The sequence below is a fragment of the Lampetra planeri genome, chromosome 4 (genome assembly GCF_965212315.1).
Source record: "Lampetra planeri chromosome 4, kcLamPlan1.2.h2, whole genome shotgun sequence".
Lineage (NCBI taxonomy): Eukaryota > Metazoa > Chordata > Hyperoartia > Petromyzontiformes > Petromyzontidae > Lampetra > Lampetra planeri.
Window position 1 is genome coordinate 7493119 of NC_136110.1, and position 19859 is coordinate 7512977.

General features: G+C 45.7%; 1 protein-coding gene across 2 annotated transcripts in view; it reads right to left on the reverse strand.

The window, feature by feature from the left end:
- Nucleotides 1-19859, reverse strand: part of LOC144717644 (exocyst complex component 6B-like) — a 151711-nt gene that overhangs the window by 1942 nt on the left and 129910 nt on the right. The gene's annotated exons all lie outside the window — the stretch shown is intronic.

A 19859-nucleotide genomic window follows, 5' to 3' on the forward strand; every position in this document is an offset into this window, starting at 1 on the left:
CACGGGGGGGGGGGGGGGTCAGGGACAACGGCACGACAATTTTTTTTACAAGGGTCAAGCTATCGATGAGCAGCTTCTTAAGGGGTTGGAGGGAGGCAAGGCTGGTCATGGGGTTGGCACACAACGTGAGAGGGGGCGGCGGTGGTGGAGGCGGAGGACTGTGGGGGAAAAGGTGGATTTGCTCTTTGGTTACTAGCATACAAGTATGCTAGTATTTAATTTATTATTTTATCTTTATACGTGACTTTACCAAAAGAACCAAAGAGTAATTCCTGCAGTCACGAAAGCTCCAAATTAAGTTTGAGGTGGATTTGTTTAGGCATCACGATCGAAGCTTTGCAACTGCAAATGCTCCGTCGCTGACTAAAAGAACACTGGGCCACACCGCGTAAAAAAATTGCTACTGAAACAATAATGGGAGTAAGGTGTATGATTTTTACGTAAAATTATACCAACAATGATGTAAGCCCTTTGGTCAAACCACTGACGGATGGAGGCTTCCGTCCCAAGCTGTCTGCGCTGGTCAAGCGGGTTGATCGACCATAATTTGGTGGAGGGATGCCCAAGATCGGCTCCAATAAATATCACTCGCCACCGACGCGAGACTTGGCCAGGAATCGAACCGAGGTCGCCGGGTTCCCAGAGTGTTTGCGTCATCAAGAAACTGGACACAACCCTTTCAAAGCAGTTGAATAAAAGCATCCAGCACGACGCGTGAGGCTTATATTGACAATTAATGAACAATCACTTTGAAATAGACCAATGCATACAGCATTTATATACACCACACATATGTGCATGCTTAAAAGATGTCAAAACTAAACGTGTATTCCTTTAAAATAAATAAAAATAATTTTAATAAAAGAACAGAGACCGTCAAGATGATGAAAGCTTCCTAGGTGCCTCAACGGATCTCGTAGAAATCTCAGCGAGATGAATTGCAGACAGATGAAGTCAAAGAACATTTGAAAGCACGGGGACAAATTTATTTACGAAGGGGAGAAGGCATGTTTGAAGATAATAAAGTCCCAATTGGATTTTCCTGACTGATTTCAGGCAATGGCTTTACCATCCCTTTGTAAGAATTTCTTTTAAAATAATATATATTTATGATATATATTCCCGCCGCAAGGCCGCTTGTGGGTATAGTTGTTTGTCATATTTTCAAGGGACTTCTCTGCTTAGGCAGCGATGTCCGAACGACGGCAGACAGTACACCGATGGCGGTTACACGAAGCGGACACACGACGACACGAGCGGGCGAGGCGGCACAATTCGCCGTCGCTTCACGGCGGGCGAGGCGGCTTGCGTGCAGTTGTCAGAATCAGAACGTTGATTTGTCCTGCGGGAGGAATCCCATGAGCTATAAAGCTCTTTTTCGCTCATGTCCAGTAGCGGCACGGGGTCAAAACGTTTCCACAACAAAACAACACGTCGAAAAAGAACACAACAGGAGCGCCAAAGTATAGGAAAGGTAAACAAATCACTTGACAAAATATAAAGGAAAACTAAACTACTTTTTATCTTACCAGATAAAGCCCGCTTAGCTATTCGCTTATTTTTCATAAGCGACCTGGCCACAAACGCTGGCTCAACAAAGTGGCTTATCATGTGGAAATGTATAGCAGTAAAATAATATAACTCAAATGCACGCCACTGCTCAGCCTGACATCTGCTCCGAAGACAAGCCATTGCCCAAGACGTCAGTCTATTAGCTTACATGTACACGTCTGTTATTAGTCATCGTTCACGAAAATGTTATTTTCTGCATCTTGAAAAGTGGTTACATTTGGATGCTACTACGTAAATACTAATTTAAATCCAACAAAAAACCAAACTATTCTACTTACCAGGTAAAGCCCACTGAGCCATGAACTCTTTCTCAGAGGCGGCCTGTCCACACATGATCGCTCATCGAAGTGGCTTATATCATGTGGGCATTCATGGCTGTCAAGTAATCTGAAAATGAATCCAAATTGTATTATATAACGCACTGCATTGTGGATTACTGCGCTGCATATGAATGCAATGCAATTTAAATGACGCGGCACAGGACCATGGGTATCCTGGCAAAAGGAAGTGGAATTATACTTTTTGGTGACTTTGTGCGGTTTCAATTTCCTTTCACTTTTTAGTTTGTCTGAATGAGCCGGTTGTATTTATAGGATTTCCATGTAAATAATCTTGAGCCGATGAGTGTTTGTACACTATATAAATTGTAAACTACTAACACCCACGTATGCGTATACTCTCAGGAGAGAAGCATAATGAAAACGCGATGTTTCATTAAATAATAATTTGGAAAATGATCACCGTATTTTAAAGGATTTATCACAAGACGCATTACAGAGGGCTATGCATTCACAGGGAACGATCGCTCAAAGGAAGAAACAAATACAACCAAGGGATTTATTACCAATGCTGTCAGAAAATGCCCAGGGGACACAGAATGAAATATATAAGGGGCATTATTTACATGGCCGAGTGGCACCCGGCGTTTATCGGAGAGCTGTCAGCGTTGGCAGTGGTTATTTACACCGTGCTGCGTGGACAAACAAGGTCCCGCCATAAAATGCGAGTCTGTGAAACACTACCGCCGCCACCACCACCACCACCGTCACCACCACCGCCAGCACAAACCACACATCCCTTCTGACGCTGAGAAACAGAAAAATACACAGAAACGGCACACCTCGTGATATTAGCAGAAGTGTTCGGGCGCCGCGAACTATTAATCAAGTCGAGGTCGAGTTTCACCCGGCTCGCACAGGTAAAGAGATGGCACCGGTGGCAGCGCATGCGGCGGTGGCGGGCAGGAAAGGTCAGGACGATATTTATTTTTAAATAAAAGTTCAGTACTCTGCCTGAAAAGACCAAAGGCCGATTTCTTCAACCTTTAGCCCAGTGAAGATTTTTTCACCCTCGTATTTAAAATTAAGTTTAAGGGTGGTAAAACGATATTCAGTCTGTTCTAAAATAACCGTGGCTGTGATGAATGATATCAATTGTAGCGTTGGACTTGTGCGGCGTTGAATGACAAACGGCATTCCTGTTGAAATCAGCCACCTTAAAAAGACGTTTCGGGCAATGGCCCTTCTTCACAGCACACCGAGAGAGACCCGGAGAGGTGGAGCGCTTGTGCACCACTGCCAAAGCAGAAGCACCAACCCGTTTAACTTTCGTGACAATGCAAAATAAGTCGCCCATATTAACACAACCGCTTGCAAAAAACGTGTCACAGTACATGCAGTGTTGCGATCGCGAATAATAATCACGGGTTATATTTCCAACTGAATTTCACTGGGCGAAGACCCCGGGGCCGGACCAGGTCCAGGACACGCTCGGCTGGCCTGGGAACGCCTGGGAATTCCCCAGGAAGAGCTAGAGTCCGTCACCGGGGAAAGGGAGGCCCCGGACCGCCCTACTCAACACTCTGTCGCCTCGACCCTCACCAGGAAGAGCGGATTGAGATACGATTGAACGAAACTAAATTCAAAGTGACAAAAAGGTCAGCGGTTTTTCCCCAGCCAAACGAGCGTGGGTTGCTGTTCCACTCCTGTCAACAGCCTGGAGCCAGCGGCTGGAAATTCCACATTTCTATGGAGGGTTGAGGTATTCCATCGGACAACTGCTGATGTTCGACTTCCCACAGGAGGACGCGTGTGATCAACTACGAAGGGACAGAGAAGAACAGAGCCGCCCTCTTGACGGCAACTTCAACTCGCAAGCTTACGATCGCGAGCCGCACAGTTAAATTAACGACAACATCACCCGAGCGGTTACACAGCAGCACCAGCGCAGTGAGGAGGCAAACGCAAGAGAGTGCTGTGGAACGCATCGCTTAGAAACGTACGGCTATCGAGTTTACGCCTCCGCATCAAGCCAAAGTATACCTTCTGACAGTCTCTTCACATTCTGGGGCTCTGATACAGTAACCCTGAAGTGACGTGACTAGTTTTTTTTAAGTACCCAAATTTTGAACTTTTTTTTTGTGTGTGCGTGCGTGCGTGTGTGTGCGTGTCTCTTCCTCGACCGGGCTGGGTGGTTCACACCAGTCAGGCCAGATTTCTTCTCTCCCCATGCAGTGTCGCGTGCGTGCAGCACTACCGCACCTACGAGCAAGGGCGCGGGCGGGGGAAAAACTTCTGATACGCCCCGGCTCCCAGCGAATTGTGTCGCAGGTTCACGCAGAGTTCAAGCTCAAGGGCAAACTCTGCCTTGGCAGGGCACAGCTCAATCGTGGGTTGTTTTTAATTGATTTTTGTTGTTGTTTAAAAACTAGGGGCAGGCGAGCCGGGCAGTCAAGAGGACACTACGCGCACGGCACACAGCGGCAAGGTCGGGGCTCCCCACTGGTGATGGGAGGTGGCGTCTGTCAAACAGCGACCAGATGAATGGCACGAGCAAAACGGCAATAATTTTACGTGTGGCACACAGAGATGTAAAAAGAAAATGTCAAAGTCCTTGTGTGCTAGGTCCATTATTTATGAGCTGACACCAGCTTGCGTCTTTGAGTCAGTGCAATGCACATCAGGATAGTTTTTGTATCAATTGACATGAACAATTGCTATATACCCTAAGTAAGTTTTTTACTTTGTGTGTTCTGTTGAATTGTTGTTCAGAGCTGCGATGTGAACACTGGCTCACGCTGAAGCAACGTTGCGTCTCAGGGCGTGCTGTGTTCAAGAATCCCCAGAAGCACCTTTAATTAACAACACAAAATACGAGGCAAATGTCATCGGTGCTTGTCAAGGATTAAAATTGCATTGCTCGGAGCCGATCGCGCGGAATGCCATTTGCGCAAGGGAATTAAGCGCCAATAAATAATCTGAATAAAGTTCTCCAAAGCCTCTGACACCCATCAGATCTCTGCCCTGCATTACTTGGCAAGGATATGCCTACGCATTCGGCAACTTCAGCCGGCACAATTCACACACCCAGGCAGCAATAAAACGCGGCCAACTGCCTGCAGGCTGGATGCATGGAGCGTTGGGAAATAACCTGACCGGGGGCTCAAACGCTCTGCAAATTTTCAGTTTTCGCTAACGTGCCCCCAAACCCCCGCCCCACTGCTCCAAAGGAAGGGGATCGTGGCCGCATCCCTAAAGAGGTTTAATTTAGACACAATCCAGATGATTGCCCAGTTCATGGCAAACTTTGCGTGCTACGTTTACCACCAACAATCCCTCGCATCAAGGGCTTAGACGTACGACGGGCAGCGGGGCTCCACAATGCACCCCATGTTTGTGGAGGGCTGCCCTGGATTATGGGCACAGGGATAATATTGGCAAGGCAGAGGCATCCCCCCCCATCCACCCCCCCCCCCCAAAAACATCCAACACTCTCGCTCAACAAAAAAAATCACGCAACAGCCCACAAGTCCATCTCTTCTACCACCACCATCATCATCACCATCACCAAAAGCTCCAATCTCACCCCCCCCACCTCCCCCCGGTTCTCTCTTTCCCCCCTCCCTCCACCCCCTCCAAAACACCATTACCAGAGCCGGATGGGGAGCGAAGGCAGGGACAGGTTTTAACGGCTTTATTCACACAAACAATGGCTTGGAGAGGTGGGAGCTCTGCTCCTTGCTTGGTGTAATGACCCAGTAATTAGCTCCCGGTTGGTTGTGGAAGCCGAAGCCTCCTGGGACCCTGGTCTCCTCCGGGAGGGAGGGGGAGAGGCGGCGAGGGAGGGTAGGTGGGGGGGGAGCAGGTACGGTTAGCGGAACAGCCTCCACATCACTGGCCAGACTGGACTCCGAAATCTCGCCCCGAAGGCATCGGTGGCGCCTCCTCCTCCTCCGACCCACCCCCCTCGCTCCCGGCTTCCTGTGGCCATCTCACTTCCCAGGCGGCCAAGAAGAGGATAAAAAAAAAACCAACCTCTCCCATTATCCAAAATCCAGCAGACTTAACTTGGGGAGATATCACAGCGGGATGCCTTTCCTGCTGTATCTGCTTTGGGTTTCTTCCCACCCAGCAGACCACACAGATGCTCCGATTATTCTCCGGGCCACGCTCTGACCCATCACGAGAACTCGGACGAGCGGCGTGGGGCGGCTAGAAGCAGCACATGTGCTCAGTGTCACGCTGTTGTTTATTGCTCCAAGAATTAGTCGCTTAATTGGATAATTAGGTAGTTATTTAACTAATCTTTTTTCTCAATATACTTAATAAAATGTGACAGAAGTACTTTGAGTTTGAATGTGAAAAGACACAGAGCGGGTGCATTTATTTATCTATAATGTTTTACAATGCAATCTACTGAATAAATATTGTAAAGTGGAAAAATGTGTGTGTGTATAAAGTTTACATCCAGAATAGGGAGTCTCGGATGGAACAGTGGTGCAGCGGTTAGCGCACTGCACCCTGAACTCGGCAAAACCTGAATTCAATTACAAGCCACGACTCACATCGGTGGCGAGTGATACCCCATTCACCAACCAATGCTGACCAGCATGGTGAAGCATGGTCAAACAAACCCCATGAGATGACAAGAGGGTGGGAAGGGCTTCATCCAGCAGTGGATCGGGAAAGGCTTAAACAAGTTTTTTTTTTAAGATAGTGAGCCAATACAATTAAGTGGGCAACCAACACATACCACAATAGCATGCACTTGTAATACAAGCCATGAAAAAAAAATCCAACAGTATTTGCAAAAGCTACTGTTCAACATTAAGTAAAAACTAAAAAAAAATATTATATCAATGATTAATTATTAAGGACAATCTATTACTCAATAAAAATATAATCGTCGGTTGATGTTTGCCAGGAGTTGAACGCAAGTTTCCGGGCTCATAGCGCAGCGCACGATGCACTGCGCCACCGCTCCCTCCCCAACCTTTGCGTAACGCAACCTAATTGACTTTAAGGTGCCGCCAAGCAACATCAACTTCGCCCTGGCAAACGACTTATTCATGCAACCCAAACGCGCACGTATTCCAGGACAGCCGCCGATGGGACTGGGCTCAATGGGCAACCCAAGGGAGAGAGAGAGAGAGGAAAGCTCTGAAGCTAAGCCGTCTACAATACGCGCGGACACCCAACCCCCCATCCCGCAAAGCCTCTCAACCCACAGCCAGTGCTCGCACTCGCACGCACGCACACGCGCACACACACACACGCAGCGTGCGCACCCCTAACACCCACTCCCTTCAGCAACCCCCCCCCGCCAAACCAAATGTTATTCATACCGGACACAGCAATTAGGAGGGATCAGGTCGTAAAGCCTGTCGAGAGGTCACTCGGAGATTTATGAGCCGAGCTCTGGGCGGTGCGATCGCCCGCTCCTTCGCTCGCCGTGCCGCCCGCTGCTGCTGCGTCATCCTCTGTCCGCTGGCCGCGCTCGCTCGCTCGTCAGCCCCAACACTCGCCCGCTCTCGCTCTCCCGTCAGTGCGTGCGTGTTCGTGCGTGTGTGTTTGTGCGTGTGTTTGTGCGTGTCTGTGCGCGTGAGCGAGCAAGCAGAGGTGGGCCCGCCGGCACACTATGCGCTGTTGTTAAAACAAACACGGTGACAGCAGTGATGCTCACTCGTACTTTTGTTTTTAGGTTCCTTGTTTTTCTGCAGGTTACTTACTCTCAGTTACTCTCTTTCGGGGCTTTTCTCTTGTTTTTTTTAAAGAATTGATTGGCATTGGTTCAAGTCATGCCATTTGAGGCTTTTGTACCCTTTGTCGATAAATAGCGCGAGAGGTGTTTGTCAATGTATTTATTTATTTCCTTGGTGAAGTCCCACCAAGTTTCAAGACATTCTATAATTATTATGTTTGTTTTTGTGGGCGCCACGGTGACAAGATGTTAACTACCTCGCCTGGTATACAGGAGGTCGTGGGTTCGATCCCGACCCTGACGCCTGTTGAATATTTGCATGTTCCTCCGTGGTCACAGAGATAATTCTCCACGTCTTCCAGTTTTTTCCTCCACATGTGGAAACACGAGTTGAGAGTATTTTGCTATTATACATTTCCACATGATAGGCCACTTCGTTGAGCTGTCATTTGTTGCCAAGTCGTTTCTGAAAAAGAGCTACATGGCTCAGTGGGCCTTACTTGGAAAAATAAAAAAAAATTCTACAGTTTAGTTTATCCAAGAAAGCCTCACCGAGTTTCGCGCCTTTTTTTCAGGAGGGTCCTGCAACATTTTAGGGGGCAATAATCAAAGTAGGTGGCAATGATCTATATTTGTATTCCCAATGATTAATTTGACGGTCATTACTTTGAGGGTAAAATGTGGATGGCACGCAATGGCCTACACTTGCAAATAGCGTCACGGGATCTTCCACGTCCAATGCGAAGGATCTGGTGCGTAATTTGACGGTGTATACACACCGCAGTGCTAATCAGGGCGGATTTGACCCAATAAGTGGCAAACGTGCCACTGCTGGGTCCTGCTGCCTGACGTTTGGTCAATTCATGATTTAGTATTTGCACATGTGGGGGTAAACTTGGCGTGTTTCTGGAGTAAAAATACGAGGGGATAACAATCGAATTCTGCAGACGAGTCGTCAACATACTTTCTGTACCGTGATTGACGCTGCAAAGCTACTCAAACTGCCTTCGTGGCGAGACAAATACCACCGATTGAAGCAACAGAAAACGACACTCCACTATCACCGACGAAAATATTTCCATTCGTTTCAACAGGCATGCTCATTGTAATGTGCTTCGTTGACATTACGTTTTCCACTTTCATTGTTTAAAAAGGCACTATATTTTTTTGGGGAGCGGAGAGAGGGGGGGGGATTCAAATTGCACGGTTGCTCCGCAGAGCGACGGCGTGGACGTGTGCTTCCGTAAGAGTTTGACGTGCCATCCGACGTGTGTTGTGCTTTGCGATCCATCACGCCCCGCTAGATTGCCCACAATATTTTCCCATTTCTTTGCAAACACTGGGTATTGGATTTCCCAAAACACATCCCGTGCAAAATCATTACTTGCTGGGTCCGACGGCCTCTGCGCCCATGTTAGCATTCCAGGGAGACCCGCTTCATGCGACCAAGGGTCATAAGATTTCGACTTTTGCCCTCCCCCCCCCCCCACTGAAAGGAGGAAAAAAAGAAGGGGTGAAGGTAAATAAATAAATATATAAACTAATTAAAATTCCCCGCTGGGCTTAAAATCACTGGCCCAGACACAACTAACACAGGCTGGGTGATGGCACGCACCTGTCTTGACAAAGGTCCCAGGTCTGCTTAAGCACGGGGAAGAGGGCGGCCGGGTTGAGAAAGGGTTATAAACAATGGTGACCTTTACGTGAGCTCGTCCAACAATGGAGACGTCAAAAGAAATGTAACTTTTCTCAAAACGCCCCGGCGTTCGCCCACAAGAATGGCATTTGCACGTTCGCGGAGAACGTGTTATTTATTTTCAACCATGCGGTTAATTTCATCGCTCGCATTCCGCACATTCCAATTCGCTGACATTTTTTTGGTCACGGACAGGTTTCAGGGCACGATCGTCCACACGTTTGGAGACGCCTTCATTACCAAGAGCGATGAACTTCAAGTCGTTCCGTCAAGATGCGAATCGTTCCAACAAGTGGTCTATCCCTTGGTTGAGCATTCAGACAACAGAAATCACGATGCAAAAATGTTGTTTCATCATCAGCATCAGCAGCAGCATCCATGGTCAATTCACTGCTGGTTGGAGACCTCTCCAATCCACCACATCGCTTCCTAGCGATGTCATAAAAATCCACCCAGCACCTACACACGAACCGGTTTCATCGCGCAGCCCTCCCGGAAACGCTCCATCATTTGGCTGCCAAAATGTTGTTCACATATCAATATTAATGCACTCTGCCCACCGAGTTCGTTAACGCTCGACGATGACGGCACAAGCAGGCTTTCTTTAACCCAGCAAATATCCGTGCGGTGGAAGGGGGGCGGGGTTGGTATTTTTATACCAAGCCTTGTTTACAAGCAATTTCAAGTTCAGACTGCGAGGTATGAGCTCGCCGCAAGGCACGCACCTGTGTCACCTCCTTCGCCTTAATACAAATAATGTTGCAGGTGCCGTGCGGCCAATAGCAAGAGACGACGGCTTACAGCAAGGGCTGGGTTTGCATCGCTCCAAAAACGCACGCTCGCACGTGCTCACAGGGGCAGGTCAAATTTCTCTGTAGGCAAAAAAAAATAGTAATTGTGACTGCAGAATTTTTTTTAAAAACACCACGATTGTGTTTACTTAATGCGCCTTCATTTTTCGCCCCTTTGTTAATTCACTGACGGATGAAAACATCTCTAGAGCAGTGTCCAATAAGCTGCCTCAATGGACTCCCCCCACCCCCCGCCTCAATCGAGGGCATCTACGATCCGCAGCCCAGTGCTGGGGTCTCCGGCCCAAAGCCCTGGAACCAGTTATCGGCAGATCTTTTGGGATCCATCCTTGAGTCTGAGCCAGTTTCGCAACAGACTTACAACAGCATTGTTAATTGGTTTTTAACCCTTCTATCTGGCAACAAAACGGACACCTTTTTTACAAGGAGTCATGTTTACATAGACCACAATACCTGCAGTCATAATGCAAACAAAAAACATAACTCTGATAATGTGCACTGTCCTTGAAGTTGATTGGTCCACACCCGAGACAGCTTTCCTTAGAGCCTAGTCTCACATGGGTTGGACCAGATGACGCCAAAAAAAAAGGTGTCAGTTTTGTTGCCAGATAGAAGGGTAAAAAAAACAATTATCATATTTTTACTGGCAAATGAGGTTCCAATGGTGAACAGCATTGTTGTTCCAAAGAGCTTACTCTCTGCGCACGATCAGTGGGCATTCCCGACGGACTGGACTCGTGAGAGTGCATGAAGTTTTCAGACTAACTTACTCCTCGACGGTATAATCGTCACGGTGACTTGTTTAACCATACTTCCCCGGGGTTGCTGAGTATGGTTTGGTGAAGGGGAAGCGGGTGTTGTTGAGGACCGGCTGGGATATCACTCGTCACTGCTGTTAGCCGTAGCCGAGAATGAGGTGACAAATTTGCGCGGTGCTGATTGTGCGTCATTAGGACAAACGAGCAAGTGAGAAAAAAACAACAGCAAACAACAAACCCCACGGAGAGACAGAATCGTGAGGTAAAAATGTCAGGGCATAGGATATATATATATTTTTACAAATTACTTTGGTGGCAATAGGTATAAAGCGCATCTAAAGTTAATAATATAATTAAGGATATTCAACAATACTGTGCATGCAACCAGTGGCGTTCTTAAGCAAAAATACAATTCCACCGTCACTGCAATTTCCTTACGAAAGACACGGTTGTTACAATCGTAACTGTACCCATGTCTGGCGCATGCATTATTTAGAGAGAAAAGTCTCACAACATTGAAATTGTTTGTAATAATTTAAAATAATAATAACACAAACGTAAGGTTAACTGGCATTAAGCGACGTAAAGTTGCCAGTCGAGCCCTGCGGGGAATCTGAACAAGTTCTTTGTCACTTTTGGCGCCAGATTTGGCCAAGTTTGTGGTCTCATGTGAGAGCTATTAATGGGATCGGACAAGAGAGAAGCAAAGAGTGCTGCTCAGTGAACTGATGTAATTGTTTTGAGCCATTGCGCCGATTATACGGCAAGCAGCCTGGTACCACGAAAGACTTAACTCAGGCTAAGCGCTCCAGTTAACATTCTGACACAACCTTATGACCTTTCATTTGACAGGATTTTCCAGCCGAGTCTGATTTTCTGGATTCATTAGCTGCTCCAGCTCAAGATTTTTTGAGCAGTGGGTTTTTGTTCTGTCTCTTCCGTTGGTCAAAATGGTCTTTCGAAAATTTCATAAAAGTCTTAAAACGTAAACACAGCATGCGCCTTGGCTAATTAAATCATCCTAGGTGCTCGATCATAAAATCCATGTCTAGCCAGAAAAATGTGAAAAAGCTCGTGTTGTATATTTAATAAATGAAAATTACGTAACAAGTAAAACCGTTTCAATCACCTGGAATAAAAGTCAATGTTTGTCGAGGGGGACTTGACAAATGTTCATCTCGCCAAATAATGGCGGAATTTCTTCGCGTGCGCAAAATAAGTTCCTCCTTAACTTTTACAAATGTTTTACAGACTGACATAGAGCCGGACGTAAACACACATCGACATGCATATACATACACACACATATATATAAAACACAGCCGGCATGGAGGCAAAAAGACTGACGCACAGCTCTCCTAGCTAGCACTACTATTTCCTTCACACTCTTTGGAAATGCAAATGCATTTAACGCCATAGCTTAAGTAACAGTGCCATTACGTTTGAAGGTGGCAACCCCACTGCCCCACTGCAGGAGGTACAGTCCAAGGGTTAGGTAATCCTTAAGACAGCTTTAGCTCATTATGAACACAAGGCCAGGATAAAATCCTGAAAATAATCTCATTACCCATAGCGGGGTTTTGTTTTCCAGGGCTGTGTGGTAGATCGTGAATGGGCTCCATCCAAAGTTGCGTGAATATCGCTGCAAGCCGCGCTCGCTCGCTAAGCCATAACATGCGCAAATTCGCCCGGGCTACAAGTGCATTCATACACATTAGCCCAGAACGCGATTAGCCCAGAACGCGTCTGAACGAGCGATGTTTTTAAAGGGCGGACGTCTTAAATTTAAGTGTTCAATGAAGAAATCGAAGGAAATTACTTGACACAGCAAAACAGTCTAATCCGAAGCCTGATTTAGTATGAGTAGACATGTTATGTAAATGTACCATGCACAAGCACTGTGAATGCAAACGTGCACTCTTTGGCATCAGTATTTTAACAGCGTTTTTCTAAATATACATATGTAAATATTAACATGAAAAGTGGAACAGAATATGATAACATTTGTATAAGTTGTTGGGATAAAAAAAAATATCCATTTACATGGTAATTTTTTTTTTTACCTCTGTGCGTTTTTATGTATATGCACATATACAAATGGTTTCGATGTAAAAGACGATCAAAGGAGCATTACCGGAAGCACGAGGCATGTTGTAACAAAGCAAGAATTCACCAATTAACATCTATTCTGGTTCTGCAATAGTCATCAAGGACCCCGCTGTACACATTCTCTGCAATGTTTACGTTTTTGTCTTTTGTTTTTGTTGCTGCTTTTGTGCTCGCGCACAACCACGGATCTCCTTTGCAAAACATCCGGACGACTGGCTAAACGGGAGCCTCTGTGTAACGAATCAAATAAACTCGATGTGTATAAATGATACGCCAATGTTAATTTGGTTTGTTGTGAAGGCTAACCAAGCCGCAAAAAACTGAGTCAAAAAGATGAGAAACAACACAAACGAGGCAGTCGAAAGATGACAATAAAACGATCGATTTGTGAATCGACTTAGGGCTCTTGTGTTAATTAATCCGGGGGTGAGAGGGGATGTGGGGAGCAGGGGGGGGGTAAATTCGTTAAATGCCTCACTAAGACCAATTACTACGGAAACCAAAATCATCCCCTCAATCTGCTTGTTGTCGTTGTTTTAACGTACATTACATTTCATCGTTCAATACTTCCGATTGTTCGATTACAAATTTCGAAAATAAAAGAATTCATTTTAATTTGACGAAATAAAAATAATTATCGTCGAAAACTTAAAAGCGACGTATATACATACATTAATGTCATTTTAATTTGTCGATCGATACCTTGTTCAGATCCTGCCAGATTTGTTTTTGTGTACACGTACAAATATTTAATACGTACAAAGATCACGCGGCATCATTCGTGAATAATCGAAGTAAAACATTTACAAATCACGTGTTTTTAAGCGGTCTAAAAGTTTTAATGTATCGCTGGATCCCGACCCCATGTAGATTACGCTAAATTTAATTTAACCGCCATCGTTTTCTAACCCGAGAGGGCTCACAGGGCAAAGGGGGAAGCATTTCAATCGTATTCGCGGATTAAACTGGAAAAGATTTACACCCAAGGTGGCAGCTATCAGAATTTAATCTCCGAATCCATTCATTTGTCCCGTTGCAGTCACAACTTGCGACGGTAATGGAGAAGAACGCTTGGTGAACCTCACGGTAACATGACACAGGAGCAGCTTGACAGCAGTCCAGCGTAAAACTGCACCAAGCGAGCATTCTGAATCATCAACCAATCACCTCTTGCTCCCTATTCAGAGATAACAATTAAATACTGTTTAGTCAATTGGCTTCGACTGATTGACAATCATATAGGTATAAAAAACTAATCTACTCATTTAGTTTGATAGCAAGAAGGGTTTTATGAAGTGCCCTTTATTAAGCTGTTAACGAGTCACAAAAACCCACGCGCAAATTCGATTCAAGATTAAACGTTATTTAGCACTGTGGTGAATGGCAATACCTCCAGTCGCTGCATGGGTCACGTCAACTACTTACTGTACACACAACATATGCCGGTTGAAAATAACAGATTCTCACAAGCAATTGTCGGCGTATGTTAAAATATTCCTGGACATATTTACGTTGTTTTAGCGCTGATATAAGCGCATTAATTTGCACAAACAACAACAAAAAATCTTCGTCGTCGCCGCTGCTTCCAAAATCTGGAGAGCTTACAAACGTTAACATGTGGCACTTGTGCTGCACGACGGACACGCTGCGTTTACAAAAACTAGCGCCCACATTGCTGTTTTCCCCCACGCGTGAGATTCAGTTCATCCGCGGTCAGCCGTTTCGCGCCGCTGTTGTTGTTGTCGTTGTCGTCATTGCAGTCGTCGTTGTGTTCAACAACGCGCTTTCAAAAAAACATGTCCTTCGCACGGCCGACGAGCTTCCTGCCGACGGCCGGCGGTTTCCTTCCGGCGCGACGTACTTTCGCCGGCCAGCTTTCACCGTGGTGGCGCTGACGAGGCCCAGAGCGGAGTAACGCGCCGTAACGATGTTATGACTGCAAGTGGCCAAACGTGCGAGACTGTGCCACACGAAAGAAATCACACCTGGGCCTCCTTTGCCCGGGGGGACCTCTCATCAATCTGAGATGAAAGACCAAGCGAGGAGAGACCCTCGCCTCTGAGAGATGACTCGCATCAGCTATAAGATTTCCCGGCTAGCTAACCCAGGCTGAGGCTATTATAGGCAACAGCCTTGGACACAAAACAATGCAGAATATGATGCATCAGGAACCTAACTGTCAAACCATCACATCACGCTTAATTAACGCTTTTTAAACTGACTCCGAGCCTCTGGCAGTGTGAAAAGCCTTGGAAATGCAAATATGCTCATTATAACCCTCACTTATGCTTTCACAGGCATACTGTTTGTCAGAAGAGAGGGTTAGGGGGCAGGGAACGGATGCTTGGAGAAGTCTCAATCAATGTATTCCCACATTGGGGGTTTGGAGTCACAGGACATATTTTATTTATGAGAAAGTAGCGCAGAGGACTGTATTATCGCTCTCTGAAATTTGGGATTTGAATGCCAGCGCCGAAATGTTTGACAGTGTTGTCTCAATTTGCATAATTGTATTCACCCGAATATAAACCCGAACAGCAATATCATTGTTTTCGATGAGTGCTGATTAAGTTGTTTGCTAGAAACAGATTGGACAATAATTTGAATGTAGAATGAAAGCAATTTAAAAGTCAGAAAAGAAGTCTACCAATGTAAATATATTTCACGAACATAATATATGTCGAATCAGCCAATATACTTCATGTACTTGGCAAGTCCCTGGCTCGCAAGTACAAACATTTAAATATAATTTAATACATTGAAATTGTTTATTGTTATTTGTAAATGCGCACGTGTAATTAATTGTGATATTTAAATGCAAAAATTATTTCAATCATATTCCAAAAAAGGAACATCACAATAAATTACAACGTTCAAAATGAGCTCGTGAGATGGAATAGCACATTGGTTGACGTTCCAACTCTTAATTAGGACCCTTAACCCATCGCAAATGCATCATGGGATTCCGTTCAAGGAATCTGCGACAGAATGCCTGCGACGGCTTGTCATGCCAGGCAGGAGCTGTCAGAGGGACAAGTGGAATGAGACAGAAACATTGTGGCGCAAGTGGGCAGTTCCTGCAGCCCTCGCTTCGCTGGACAACTCCATTCATTAGACCGCCCGACCGCGGCTCCAAAAAAAAGGAAACAGGTCAGCAGAACTGACAGCACTCCCACGGCCGGTCCATCACGCCGCCACTCCGGCCCCTTTGTGCCGCCCTTTGTAGCGAGCGGCGGGATTGGGAGGCCAGCGGCTCGCGCTGCGTCCCCACCGCCGCGCTCTGCGTGCCTCTTTACAGTCCGTCTCGTGACCCCTGACGCCCAGCCCGCCCAGACGGCCGAGCACCCACCGCCCCCGCAACCCCCCCGCCCCCACCAACCTCCTTCTCCACCCCCCCGACCACTCCGCCTCCAGAGTGGGCGTAGGAGGAAGGGGATGATCAGGATCGCACCCGGAGGGCTGACAGGTGTGGATGTGTGGACCCCGGCAACCCCCGTGCTTTCACGGGGCCTCGCGTGAGTGACGGCCGCTCACGCGAGGGTCACCGTCACCGTGCTTCCGAGGGCCCTGTGGTCCCCCTTTCCTCAATCTCAAATCATCGCCATATGCTAAAGGTGACTTTGCAGTCGGAGGCAATGGCTCAGACTGTGCGGACACATAAAGCTAAAATGTAGACTTAACCTGTCCTTTCGTCGATCCACTCCAGGGTTAGGGACCTCCCTTCGCTGTGCAGTTTGCGGGGATTATTTGACCATACTTCACCACACTTGTCGTCAGCGGGGGTTCGTGAAAGTCCGGAAGCTAAAGATCACCTCGTTAATGATTTAACAAGACGTTTGTCAAGATAGCCAAAGCCAGAGTTCAGCGACTTTGTTATTTTGTTTTGAGGCCTCTAGGCACCTGCGGTCTTTCCCATTTCACGTTGATCAGTTGTGCCGAGTGCTGGGCTGCAATTGCCATACTCTAACGAAGGATTAGCGGTCGATGGCATTGCTTCAAACTATCAACAACCATCGGTGAAAGAAGCTAATAGTACCTAATTTATTGCTTAAATTTGTAACTTAATGACAAATTTTATATGGCCGCGTACGTTCATCGGGCTTTAGAATGTTTTGTTTTGTTAAATTAATACAGTAAAACCTTGGATTGCGAGCATAAACGTGTTTGTAATCCAAAGCACTTGTATATCAAAGCACTCGTATATCAGTTGTGATCACGTGACGCTCGGCAGACAAAGCGTATACACGTACTACTCGTATTGCAAAACCTCGCTCGTTTATCAAATTAATCATTATTTAACATTTTTGCTCGTCTTGCAAAACACTCGCAGACCAAGTTACTCGCAATCCAAGGTTTTACTGAGACAGCGTCCATTTCGGACGCTGTCTTTCCGACAGCCCTGTTCTTCACCTGAGGACGGCTGCTTGCGTTGTGGCCGAAACGTCGTGAGAATTGTATTTTATAATGTTTTATTTTTATTATTTTATTTTTCCCTACTACGTGACTTTACCGAAAGAACCATTTCGGACGCTGTCTTTTCGACAGCCCTGTTCTTCACCTGAGGACGGCTGCTTGCGTTGTGGCCGAAACGTCGTGAGAATTGTATTTTATAATGTTTTATTTTTATTATTTCCCTTCTACGTGACTTTACCGAAAGAACCAAGATCAATATAAGTAAGTAAATGTAAATAAAAGTGGTTCCCCTTGTAACTGAATGAAACAGCCTTTAAATATAAACTCTGCAAAACAAACTGTTTATAGGTTTTCGGACTATTATTATCATTGAATATGAGGACCCTACATTGAGATGGTTTGATGAATACAAATATTCCGGGATGTTATCTGAGCAGACTTTGTGTAATTATTGGAACCATTTGGCAATGTAGTGAGTACATGAACATTTCAATGGTGTGTTAGTATTTTTTCCACTTGTGTAAATTCGTTAATAAACGTAAAAGTTTAAATTAACTCATTAAACTGCATATTTTCCCTTTCAATTTAACGTTTGACTAAGTTTCCTTTCACGATACCTGTTGCGTACGTAATTTTACACTTCCTATTATACACGTTGATTGTGTGCAGCAATCAGAATATAACAAACAAAAAATATCGCTAATGCTATTGCAAGACTACACTTGTTAATGGACAGTGAATTAGAAAATGAACATTGGAAATAACTTAAAACTTACGTGGGTTTTCGTAGTCAATGCAATCAACGATCATACATGATTTTAGGTTAGGCCATGTGGTTATGGGTTTATGCCAAAAATTATTGTCATTAACCCTCCTCTGAATTGAACATTATGTTGACCTCAGTCTTGACAAGTCTGAAGCCACCGGTGAATCTGGAGATTTACTGGTGAGAATTTGATCGATACGTTGGACACGTATTAAAAAAATGATACGTATCTTTAAAAACTAGGCAATTTTGTTGGCTGGTAGAGGGTTAATAGCAAGAATGTTGGAATAAAACTATGACCACGTGGCCTAACCAAAAAAAAATATATAAATCGTTGGAACGTCGCTTTTCCAGGTAGTTATGAAACAAGGTTGCTCTATTGTCATTTTTCTTAATAACTAAACTAGTGCAAATGGATATTTTAAAATTATAACTTAATGCTAAATACTACAAGTCCCAAAATGAGACATGTTTTTCATCATCACAACGTAATGTTGTGCAACTGTGCTAAATAAAACGTGCAAAATACTTTAGAACTATTTAAATTCTTGCAAGTTGTAAGAAAATACCAACTATAAGAGTTTTTTTTTGGGTTAGATCGCATAAATATATAAATGTGTCGTTAAAACCCGCCACTAGCTGACACAGCCAACTCGTAAGGGTTGTCACGTAAACAGAACATGCCAATTCGTCACTAGTACAGCACACCGGTGTGTTGGAGAGCCAAGCCATGAAGCGAGTTGTAATTGCTGGCGAAACGTCGTATCAGGTTGTAAATGTTGTGGTTTGGCTCTCCAACACACCGGTGTGCTGTACTCGTGACAAATTGGCCACGTTCTGTTTACGTGACAACCCTGACTAGTTGGCTGTGTCAGGTGGTGGCGGGTTTAACGACACACTTATATATTTACGCGATCTAACCCCAAAAAAAACCTCTATTATGGATGATATTGGTCGGGAAAGCCAACGTGTTGAACCAAAATACCAACTACGGGCACCACTGTCTCTTTATTACTGCCAAATAATACTTTTGTCAAATAGATTCAATATGACAGCATCATCATTAACACTGAATAAAAATTCTTTTTTTTCGTAAAATATTTTATAAGGCCGCGCAATAACGGCGGTGCTTTTACACCGTTGCAAATGCGCATCTTAAATCTTAAGCAAACGAATATTCATATTGCACTGTGGCATCTCATGTCACAATTAAAGACAAGTTGATAAACAGCACACGACCACGTAACTAAGCTCGCCCTGCGACAATCAAGAAAAACAACAAAACCACTCCCCCCCCCCCCGAGCTTTCCGCCACCACAATACCCGTCAACAGAACCGAAGCATGCGAAATTGTTGGCAGCACAGGAAGCTGCCGCGGCTTGGCTGGCGCGCGCGTCACTAATGAAGAAATCATGCGCTATTGTCGCGAGCGTCCGCGCTGGCCCCTCCCCTCTTCCGCGGTGGCGGCCTATGGGATGAAAGGAAATGGGGGGGGGGGGATGACGACTGAGGAATCTGTCGCCTTGTCTAGCCTCGATCTTGGCTCATCCATCAGGCGGCTCTAAATGAGTGCCGGCGACGCTGACAGCTCATGTCAGGGGTCCTTCATATCCCACAGGAAAAACCCCGCTGTAGCATGCCCACGCGCGCATCTCCCCATCGGTGCCTTTTGTAAGCGGGGGGGCGGGGGGACACGCACTGCTGGCCAGGCTAAAGAAGGAGGAGGAAGAAGAAGAAGACCAAGAAGAACGGGG